Source organism: Coregonus clupeaformis, unplaced genomic scaffold (genome assembly GCF_020615455.1).
Source record: "Coregonus clupeaformis isolate EN_2021a unplaced genomic scaffold, ASM2061545v1 scaf1508, whole genome shotgun sequence".
In the NCBI taxonomy this organism is placed as follows: Eukaryota; Metazoa; Chordata; class Actinopteri; order Salmoniformes; family Salmonidae; genus Coregonus; species Coregonus clupeaformis.
Genome location: NW_025534962.1, coordinates 21,186 through 30,089, shown reverse-complemented (window position 1 = coordinate 30,089; position 8,904 = coordinate 21,186). Strand labels below are relative to the sequence as shown.

The following is an 8,904-nucleotide window of genomic DNA, read 5'->3' as shown; positions in this document are numbered from 1 at the left end:
TGGAAATGTGTCAGAACTTGGTGCGGGGGTAAATTCACAGTGCCCTCTTCAGGTTGAAGGAGACGAGGCTCCTAAATTGTCTACAAATTAGGTATTTGTTGAAAGTAGCCCAAAGGCCAGCAGATGGCGTTATTGAGTTCATCTTACCGTCCAAATGCATTGTATGCAGCCGGCAATAGAGGACCACAGTATGAGTCATAATACCCGTATAACCTAGCGGTAAAACAGAGAAATGATTCCAATTGTTTTTCCACCATTCATTTTTCCCATAGGGGATTTTAGAAACACTTAAAATAAGGGCTGTGTTTCGTGTAGGCTTACCCTGGGGTGACATTTTGATAACCGTGTAAATCTCTCTTGGACAAGGTGACTTTTATCAATATATTGGCCTGTATTTACCCCACCAAAATGAAATGCTAATTAGCTGCTAATGTGGTTATAATAAAGAACTATAAATGCCATGATGATCTGGGCGAGACTGCCGAATCGAGGAAAAGGTAAGAATCTCTGGATTAACTATCTAATGTTAGCTAAATGTAGTAATGAATAAATTGGCAAACTGTCTTTTAAATTGACTATTCTGTGAACTGTCATGTGCAAGTTTTTAAATTGACACACTACCTGTTAGCCAAGGTGCCAGCTAGAGACGACGTGCAGGAGCTTGCAGGGATTTGTAGTTTTGCAAGATGTCTACTTTGACGCTAATTAGCATTCTAACCGAACGTTAACCTCTTCTGATTTGAAAGAGTCACCTTATAGGCCTACTTGTTGGATGGATTGGATGCTCATTGGTGTCTAGATGTAGGTTAGTTGTCTAGTGATATTGTCGACCATCCTCAGCTGATTCAGGAAAGAAAACAAATATTGATAGAAAATAATAAAGCTAAATAAATGGTCTACTACTTCAGTCCACAGACGGCACGGAGAACACCTGTACACACGCGCACCTGGAAAACAAAGCAATGAGCGCTCTAAACAGCTGACTGAGAAAAGCAAACAATGATAAATCAATGAATAAATCTAATGCATTGGAATAAAGGCAATTTATTCCAGCCCCCCCCCCCGGCTCCCCCGTAATTCGCACCTTGCCTAAAACATTCTCCATTCAGGCTGCAAAGGCTGGGTGAAAATATGCGTACTTTCTTTATGAAACCCCATTTTCCACCACCATGCTAGGAATGCTACTTCCTGATGATGCGCCCCGTGTTCACGCGATATGCAACAACCCGGGATTAGCATTTAGCCACTTTAGCATGGTGGTGGAAAGTGGTGTTTCATAAAGAAAGTACCCACATTGTCCCCATTTTTTTCTGCCTTCTCGCCATTAAATAAAGTTAAGGAGGAAATCGAAGCTTTTGCAGCCTGAATGGAAAATGTTTTAGGTAGAATATACGACTGTATTGCCGGCTGCATACAATGCATTTGGAATGTAGGATGAACTCAATATCACCATCTGCTGGCCTTTGGGCTATGTTGAAGGCTTGTAACAACAGCCGGAGCGCACCGGACATGAAACACAAAAATTTAACAAAAATAATTTTGCCATTCATTGTATTATCTGGGTGAAACTGCGCAGAGCAAAAAAAATTTAAGCATATGCGATGGTCGCAAATTTAGGTAAGACTATGACAACAATATCATATTATGAGCAAACCTTATATTATCCAATGACAACATCTTGGTGACAGGAGGCCTTTGTTGCTGGGGACCATTAAAGAGATTCTCCGGTACTTTTGTTTACTTTTTAGCCAGTAGTTCCTAAAGTAGCACCCACGTGCCAAAAGTGGTCCCCGGAAATTGCGCACTACATCACATATGTGCAGATATGTGCACCACTCATTGCTCTCGCTCTCTCACTCTGCTGTGAGTGATTCTTGCTAGCTGTCACTCAAATGGTGAGGGGCTGAATCTCATTGGCTGGAACTCAAATTGCTAGGGGGCTGGCCCACATGGGGGGAAATGTTGGCACAGCACAGCTTCCAGAAACAGTCGCTTTCAAACTAGGGATTTCATGGCTAATTGAGGTAAGACAGTCATTTTGCTTAAAGATTATGCATGTATGAACTACACATTGACATATCCAGCCCAAAGCGGGAGGTTTAAAAAATACTTACTAGTTGCCAAAGTACCGGATCATGTGTTTAATTTGGCATAGCTAAGAATTTAACTAATTTTACATTTTTGTCATTTAGCAGACGCTCTTATCCAGAGCGACTTACAGTTAGTGAGTGCATACATTTTCATACTGGCCCCCCGTGGGAATCGAACCCACAACCCTGGCGTTGCAAGCGCCATGCTTTACCAACTGAGCTACACGGGGCCTTTAGTGTCAACATTGGAGTGACATTTTTAGCTAATGTAGGCCTTAAGTTGAATTGGGAATTGAACAGTTTCATCCCTTTGTTAATACAGGGAATTGAACAGTTTCATTCCTTGGTTAATACAGGGAATTGAATAGTTTCATTCCTTGGTTAATACCCAGCAACTCATAGCACAGCAACCTAATGTAAATATGACAGAGATAAAAGCACGGTCACATCTTTAATTCTTTATTTTTGAAACACAACATAAAAAACGAACGTAACAGAAACATAAAAATAAAAAAAGTAATCCATAGTGTACAAAAAGTAGATTAATTTGACTTGATTCAGACACAAAAGCAGCAGCAGCAGTAGGCTACAGCGTCTCTGACTCTTGTCTTTCATTCCCGCTGTGGGTGTCTGTTTGTCTGCTGACTGAGTGCACCATGCAGTAGCTGGTTGAAGGGGACCAAACCTCACTGAAACACCTGACTTGGTTCCGTTTGACCAGCCACAGCAAGGCGTGCTGCTTCAGGACGAGAGGGAACGCGAGAGAGAGAGGGGGAGCAGAGGGTGAAGAGAGAGGGATTGAGGGAGAGAGGGAAGGAGATAGGAGAGGGGTGAAGAGAGGAAGAGAGAGAGAGAGAGAGAGAGAGAGACATGAGGGTAGTGGAGATGATATTTTTGTGAGCCACGACGTCAGAGTCCCACAACGTCCTCTTGCCCCTGACCTGTTAAGAAGAGAGAACGAAACACACAGAGGAGGAGGTCAGTAAAAGCACAACAGTAATGACACGGGAGTATAACATATCATGACATGTGATAGGAAGAGGCTGTCATCATCACTACCATAGCATTACTCACAGAACTATCACTATCCAAACTGAAAACTCATCAGACCATTGGGCTAAATCGTGTTTCACTGGACTAGACAGACATTGAGAAAGTGATGTTACTAAAAGCAGAGTCTCCCATATTATTAGAGATACAAACAGCCAGTCAACACTAGACCTCTACCCAACACACCCCACCTCCAACGACAGCCCCACCTCTCCCTCACTCTTCCCTTTCTCTCCCAACCCCTCCCCCTGTTGCTATAACTGGGGACAGCTGTTCTGTCAATCCCCCCCTGACTGTCAGCAGCAGGGCAGAGGTACGTCCCAAATGGCAGCCTATTTACTTTATAGTGCACTACTTTGGACAATGGCCCATAAGGCTCTGGTCAAAAGTAGTGCACCGTTTAAGGAATAGGGTGCTATTTGGGAGGCTAGAACTCTATGGTTTAACTACCACACGTATCTGGGCTGAAGGACACTGAATGAAGAACAGCACTTTCACCTGTTGGCTGGGCCACACACACACACGCACGCACGCACGCACGCACGCACGCACGCACGCACACACACACACACACACACACACACACACACACACACACACACACACACATGGACACACACACACACACACACACACACACACACACACACACACACACACACATGGACACACACACACACACACACACACACACACACACACACACACACACACATGGACACACACACACACACACACACACACACACACACACACACACACACACACACACACACACACACACACACACACACACACACACACACACACACACACACACACACACACACACACAAACACAATCCTATATACTAAACTTCTACTCCTCTATTCAAATGACAATAAAATGCCCATTCTGTCTTGTAGCCTGTAGTTCATCATCTAAAAAAAAGTTGTGAAAACACAAAAAAAGAATCTTCTCAGTTTGGCGCTCAAGTCCCCTTGTAACCACACACTTCCTTACATTCCATAGCAGGAGTATTCATATGGGGATATAAGGAAGTATGTCTTCACGAGAGGCAACTGGATCTCCTCCCTGACAGGCCGGCAGGCCGGAGGACACACTGGATCTCCTCCCTGACAGGCCGGCAGGCCGGAGGACACACTGGATCTCCTCCCTGACAGGCCGGCAGGCCGGAGGCAACAACAGGATCTCCTCCCTGACAGGCCGGCAGGCCGGAGGCAACAACAGGATCTCCTCCCTGACAGGCCGGCAATCCGGAGGACACACTGGATCTCCTCCCTGACAGGCCGGCAGGCCGGAGGACACACTGGATCTCCTCCCTGACAGGCCGGCAGGCCGGAGGACACACTGGATCTCCTCCCTGACAGGCCGGCAGGCCGGAGGACACACTGGATCTCCTCCCTGACAGGCCGGCAGGCCGGAGGCAACAACAGGATCTCCTCCCTGACAGGCCGGCAGGCCGGAGGCAACAACAGGATCTCCTCCCTGACAGGCCGGCAGGCCGGAGGACCCAAAGCACCTTTTCATTACCACCCAGTCACAGGGCAGTGTGAGCTGAACCTTAACTGTCTAACGATGGTTAACTCTAGATGCATCTTAAATGGCACCCTATATCATATATAGTGCACTTCATTTCGACCAGGGCTCTATGGACCCTGTACAAAAGTAGTGCACTACATATGGGAATAGGGTATCATTTGGGACACAACCAGGGTGAGAGAGAGAGAGAGAGAGAGTGAGAGAGAGAGAGAGAGAGAGAGAGAGAGAGAGAGAGAGAGAGAGAGAGAGAGAGAGAGAGAGAGAGAGAGAGAGAGAGAGAGAGAGAGAGAGAGAGAGAGAGAGAGAGAGAGAGAGGAGAGAGAGAGAGAGAGAGAGAGAGAGAGAGAGAGAGAGAGAGAGAGAGAGAGAGAGAATGAGAGAGAGAGAGAGAGAGAGAGAGAGAGAGAGAGAGAGAGAGAGAGAGAGGGGTGTAACTGAAGTTCCCTCCATAATCAGTTTAAAGTGAAACATGGCGGTTAACCTGAAGGTGATGTGTGGAAGTAGCAGGGTGAAATGAGTTACATTACGGTATTAATGTTTACGTGCAGTAGACGTTAGGTCAAACTCACAAGGTTAAATCTTGTTCAATGTACGATTGTCTTAAAATCTAATTCCAATATGCATTTTCTTTTAATTGAGATCTGAATAATTCAAATACTCTTCTATCATAATGATTTCGCAAACATAGCCTACATTATTTCTTAAACTGAGTCAGTGTAAGGAGGATGAGGTTTGATGGATCACGCTGCAGCCATATTGGATGACTGGCTGCCTGTCCTGTCCCTAGTGGTAAGTAACTTTAGACAGCATGTGTCTAGATAATTCAGAGGGGTGAGGCATACTGACTACTACCACGTAAAGGTCACTAGTCAGTAAAGTTCCTCAACATTGTGCAGCATGTCACGTTGCGATATCTGAAACCCCAATAAATACATTTGACTGAAATCTCAACAACAAAATGGTTTTAAGATGACCACAACTAGTAAACGTAGAGGCAAGACAATACACAATATTAAACTTTGACTTTTAACAAAATAATTTTCTGTACCTTTCCCTGCGATTTATGGTCTCATCCACATCCCATAGTCTTCCTTGTCTCCGCCGTAGTGTGTGTCTGTGTGTGTGTGTGTGTCAAAATGGCTTAGGAAATCGGTCATTCAGACAGTCTATCCTTGACACACTCTTCTAAACTCCATCCAGAAAGCAGACAACTATAAGTTCTACCTTACTACCTCTTTCCCTTCTCTGCAATGAATTCTAAGAACCTAAAAGCAATCTAGGAACCATCCAGAATCTAATAGGACAAAGACAAACCAACAGCTAACAGCTAAGACGGTCCTCACTTTCCTGACGCTAACACGGTCCTCACTTTCCTGACGCTAACACGGTCCTCACTTTCCTGACGCTAACACGGTCCTCACTTTCCTGACGCTAACACGGTCCTCACTTTCCTGACGCTAACACGGCCCTCACTTTCCTGACGCTAACACGGTCCTCACTTTCCTGACGCTAACACGGCCCTCACTTTCCTGACGCTAACACGGTCCTCACTTTCCTGACGCTAACACGGTCCTCACTTTCCTGACGCTAACACGGTCCTCACTTTCCTGACGCTAACACGGTCCTCACTTTCCTGACGCTAACACGGTCCTCACTTTCCCGACGCTAACATGGTCCTCACTTTCCTGACACTACACTGTTGATCAAAGACAGGAACCTTGTGACACCTCAGCTAACAGAAGCACACCTTCAGGCCCCTAGATTGAACCAGGTTGTTCCCCCTTCTCCTCTCCTCTCCTCTCCTCTCCTCTCCTCTCCTCTCCTCTCCTCTCCTCTCCTCTCCTCTCCTCTCCTCTCCTCTCCTCTCCTCTCCTCTCCTCTCCTCTCCTCTCCTCTCCTCTCTATAGAACACCCCTATCCTCACCTGACAAAGGCGTCACATCCTGCTACAGGTCCAGAGTGTCATAAACCCCAGATAGACATTACCTAACAACTGTTTCAACACCTCTCCCCGTCTCCCCGTCCCACTCTCAGGTCACATGGTACAGCAAATCAGGGGGATTTGATGGTGAGGGGGCACAGAACATGTGACTGTAAGCTATTTGATTAGAAGTACTTTAGGTTTTACAGAGACTAAAATATTCCTTGGTCACAACAGTAATATTATAGCCAATTCTTCACTATCTACTTGTAGCAAACCATCAGAATCATCTATTGAACAATCAGGAGCTTTTCACTTTTATCAACTAGCAGAACTTCTAGAAAAAAGTTTCAAAGTATTGAACTAAACAAATATTTACTTGAAAGCTGCCCAACAACAGTTCCTTAAAGCCAACAGATCTCCACAAACAGAACATAACTCAACCACACCTGGTGCCATAACTCACTGATACTGACACAGCCAACAAACCTCTCCTAGTCCCTTAAGTCCTCTAGGCCCTCAACCAGAACCCAACATTCCCTCAACCAGACCCCAACATTCCTGTAGCAGTCCTCAACCTTTCTCTCTCTCTCCCCCCTTTCTTCCTTCCCGCCTGTGCTGCTGTCCTTTCCTGCTGTACCAGTCCTCCAGTCCCTATCCTTTACCTATATCTCTATCTCTATCTCTATCTCTATCTCTATCTCTATCTCTCTCTATCTCTCTCTACCTCTCCTCTCCTCTCCTCTCCTCTCCTCTCCTCTCCTCTCCTCTCCCTCTCCTCTCCTCTCCTCTCCTCTCCTCTCCTCTCCTCTCCTCTCCTCTCCTCTCCTCTCCTCTCCTGCCATACCGTCCTGGTGTTCCTTCCTCTGTGTCCAGCCGGTGGATTGTGTCCAGATCAGGACTCCTCGCCTTTTCTATCCGCCGGGTGTGCGCCCCCTCCCCAGCCTCCGCCTCGGCCTGCCCCCCTCCCCAGCCCCAGCACAGAGCAGCGGCCTGCCACCTGTTGGTGTCTCTCTGAAGCCTGGGCCTTGCCTGCACCTCCTGTCCAGCCCAATCAGAGCCTGACAGGGGGCAGCGAGCCTGTGAAATCACACCTCTCAGCTGTTCACACTCGGCCTGAGACACCCTACACCCCCACCCGCCTGCCCGGCGTTCCCTACCTTACACCCGCACCCGCCTGCCCAGCGTTCCCTACCCTACACCCCCTCTTCTTTTACGCAGAATGTCAATGGTTCCTTTAGAAAAAAAAATACAAAATGGGTAACGCATGGTCGGAGCAGGACAGGACCCGGGAAACAACTGCTCTTGGCTTGGGGCATTTTTTATTGGTTTGGGGGTGCAGTCAGAACAGAACAGCAGTCCCTGACACAGCTGAAGAAAAGCTAGGATTTCGTCCCTCTTTGGTTCCTATAGAGTCATAGGTAGCTATCAAAGGTAGACTTCAACTCTGCAGTCTCAGCACTTCTGCCCAGTAGGTGTAAGACTGAGTAACCAATAGTATTTCAGTCTTTAAATCCAATTGTTTTATTTCTTTATTTGAGCTTAGGGTGTTTTCACATGTCCCTGTCGGATCCACATTCTGCAGCGATCCCTGTCTGATATCTACATCCTGCAGAGATCCCTGTCTGAGCCAGATCCTGCAGAGATCCCCGTCTGAGCCAGATCCTGCAGAGATCCCTGTCTGAGCCAGATCCTGCAGAGATCCCTGTCTGAGCCAGATCCTGCAGAGATCCCTGTCTGAGCCAGATCCTGCAGAGATCCCTGTCTGAGCCAGATCCTGCAGAGATCCCTGTCTGAGCCAGATCCTGCAGAGATCCCTGTCTGAGCCAGATCATGCAGCGATCCCTGTCTGGTCCTCATCCTGCAGAGATCCCTGTCTGAGCCAGATCCTGCAGATATCCCTGTCTGAGCCAGATCCTGCAGAGATCCCTGTCTGATATCTACATCCTGCAGAGATCCCTGTCTGAGCCAGATCCTGCAGAGATCCCTGTCTGAGCCAGATCCTGCAGAGATCCCTGTCTGATATCTACATCCTGCAGAGATCCCTGTCTGAGCCAGATCCTGCAGAGATCCCTGTCTGAGCCAGATCCTGCAGAGATCCCTGTCTGAGCCAGATCCTGCAGAGATCCCTGCCTGAGCCAGATCCTGCAGCGTTTTGGTGCCCTAATCTACAAAGCGAATATGTTGTGAACATTAAGACATGTTCTACAGGGCTGCTAACCTTGACACCTTTTAGGCCCTGTACCGTCACCCTGAATGAGGTCCATCTTCTTTTGAACCTTCACCCTAGGGTCTGTGAT

General features: G+C 47.2%; 1 long non-coding RNA gene across 1 annotated transcript; it reads right to left on the bottom strand.

The window, feature by feature from the left end:
* Positions 1 to 2,891: 2,891 nt before the first annotated feature.
* On the bottom strand, positions 2,892 to 6,508 carry LOC123487192. Its single transcript, XR_006659678.1, has 3 exons — positions 5,732 to 6,508; positions 4,144 to 4,629; positions 2,892 to 3,031 (listed from the first exon to the last, which is right to left on the bottom strand). It is a non-coding gene; the product is annotated as an uncharacterized LOC123487192 (long non-coding RNA).
* Positions 6,509 to 8,904: the final 2,396 nt, after the last annotated feature.